Here is a 2,782-nt window from a genome sequence, read left to right as displayed (position 1 = left end):
AGAAAGAGAGAGAAAGAGAGAGAGAGAGGGAGGGAGGGAGGGAGGAAGGAAGGAAGAAAGGGAGGAAAGACAACCACAACAAAACAAGGTATTCAGAGCAAACGTTATGCCCTGAATTGATAATTTCTTTGTATTTCTCTAGTCTTTTAAAATATCTCCAGGTACATCCTTTTTGCAAATAATTAAATGTCAGTTAGTAAAATCACTGTAAAGGCATTTTCCTTCAATAAACTAATGCAATTCGGCCCCTAACGTACAAACACTGGTTAACTTTTACTGTGCACATTATCTCATGATTAGTACAAGCAAGTGTGAAATTCTAATACTTAGTCCTATTTTGTTTTAATAGAGAAATACTCATTGCACAAAGAAAGTTATTTAAAAAGAATTCACTCCTCTAAAAGCCCGTACACGTCTGGTTCTTTCCTTTTCCTCAGAACTTATCTATTCTCACATTAAGGTAAAATTTGCCAATTTCCAGACAAGAGTTAATTTTGCTAAAAATATTACAAGCATTTGAAAAAAAATCTACTGTAAAAATGTTCAGATCCTTAACCAAGCAGCATGAACAACATCACTGCCATAAACAATCATTTAAGGGCTATCTTTTAGTTAACTCCAAAAGCACAGGGAAACTTTCATCTCTATTCTGTTCCTTTGTCCCCATATTGACTGAAAAAGGAAATATATCTTAACATAATATTATTATGCCTTCTACTCATGATAGTGGCAACTTTAAGATAAGTGTGCATAATTATTTTGTCCCAGGGAGGCCTCTCTAATCCAGCAGATCCTACAGAGGGGACATTCTTTCATCAGCTCTTACATTTGCCTCAGCTGTACACTAGGAAATTAGAAAATGTTGCATTAATCATTCCTACCATTCAGCTAGCCAAGAGGAAAATATTCCCAGATAAATAAAAATGCAACTGATGCCTGTGAGTTGCCAAAACACATAAACAACAACAAAGAGTACCCTTCATAATTTGTTATTAATAATATTAGTATTTTTCCTCTTCCTCTAAAGGATTCTTCATAAAACTAATCTTCATGATTTCTTTTATGACCCCACATCTTTCTTCGATGAACCAGAAGCCCAAAAACAAACTAGTTAGATGTGGGCAAGAATACCCTTATGTTTATGAAATTTAAAAATATGTATATTGATACTATTCCCATCCAGAATAAAGAATGAAAATACACTTACCAAAGAACACCTCAGAGGTGTGGCTAAACTCCCAAATGATGTTAATAATTAAAGGAAACAAAAAATGTGTGATTCCACTTGAATTCAACTCTGCTGAAGACACAGTTGACATTAAATGTAACCATTTTAACAGCCAGTTGCCAGGTATATTTGTCCTATGTCCAAGAACAAATATGCTATATATTTTTTCCAATATCTGTAGTACTCTAGTTGTTCTTACCAATGAAGAATGATGATTGGAAGGTGGCATGTGTAGGCAACACTAGACCCACCTAATTTTTCAGATTCTAAGTATTGTCAAACCTGTGAAGCAAACTTTTATAAATGATATCCAGGTAAAAATTTGAAATGCCAATTACATGAGTACAATGAATTGTTCCATTTCAGAAAAGAAAATGTAACATTTGACACCTTAATGGTTAAATAAATTTTAATTCATGAAAGAAAACATCCTCAAGTCCCTCTTTAAATGAAGGAAAGAAGGAATGAGGATAAGAGGAGAGTACCTGAGATTTCATGACTGAGAAGGGCTTTTATAGTGTGGCTAACACAAAATGGTTATGATATACACCGTTAAATGATATGATCTTAAGGCAAAAAACAAACAAACAAACAAAAAAGCCTAGAATGAAAACTGTACAAAAAAACTCTTAAATAAAAAGCCTAAAGTCAAAACTGTGCATGGAACACGATACTAATGTGTTTACAAATGCACAGTACCCTAGGTAAATGCATCCATGATCAGGATGATTATCTTTAGAACATCACATTATAGTTGTTTTTGTTTCTTTTAACTTTTTTTTTTTTTAACAATGAGCATATTTTATAGTGAGAAAACAAAACAATAAGGCTAATTTTCTAATGGGCATTTTTCTTGTCATCAAGAAATTATTTGTATTGAATACCATAACATGTAATAGCATAATAGTATCATTATAATTGTTACCCTATCATCACTCGTGCTCCAGAAATGATATTGAAGTCTTGGGGACCCTAGAAGTGGAAATTATTCATACCAGATGGAATAATAAGGAAATTCTCATATGAGGGAGAATTTAGAATTGGTTCTAAAGAATGAGAAGAGTACTTACTTTCTGTTTGTACAAAGGGCATGGTGAGAACACCCTGGTCAAGAGATGTGTTTAAGAAGTGTGATTAATTTGACATGCTTGGAGAGGGAAGTCAGATGGTCAAAGGTCTTGTAAGCCATCTTTACATCATAATAGCTGACATTTTAAAAAATTCCAGACTATGTATCGGATGCCATTCTAATACCATAACTTACTTTTCATCTTATCTAATTTTTGACATAACGCTGGGGGGTAGGTACTCATTCACATTTTGTAGATGAGATGCTAAGGCAGATTGAGTAAGTAATTTACCCAGGATAACATTAAACAGTTCCATTAAACGATACCAGTTTAGTGAGAATATTTTAAGGATCAAATGTATGTACCAGATTCACATTCATTGAACAAGTAGAACTACTTGTTCATTCTTTATTAGAAGTTTCCTATTGTTGTCTCACCCTACACACCATTTTCGAACTCAAAAGCCCAAAGCTGTTATCATTTT

The 2,782-nt window shown here is 33.4% G+C and overlaps 1 long non-coding RNA gene across 1 annotated transcript in view; it reads right to left on the bottom strand.

The window, feature by feature from the left end:
- The window catches only part of LOC112625183, a 32,177-nt gene extending 29,847 nt beyond the window's left edge, over positions 1 to 2,330 (bottom strand). The window contains exon 1 of the long non-coding RNA XR_003119540.1: positions 2,299 to 2,330. This is a non-coding gene — a long non-coding RNA (uncharacterized LOC112625183). The remainder of the gene's footprint in view (positions 1 to 2,298) is intronic.
- Positions 2,331 to 2,782: the final 452 nt, after the last annotated feature.

The sequence above is a fragment of the Theropithecus gelada genome, chromosome 5 (genome assembly GCF_003255815.1).
Source record: "Theropithecus gelada isolate Dixy chromosome 5, Tgel_1.0, whole genome shotgun sequence".
Classification (NCBI taxonomy): domain Eukaryota; kingdom Metazoa; phylum Chordata; class Mammalia; order Primates; family Cercopithecidae; genus Theropithecus; species Theropithecus gelada.
Note: the sequence above shows the minus strand (reverse complement) of the source record. Positions and strands in the feature narration are given on the sequence as shown.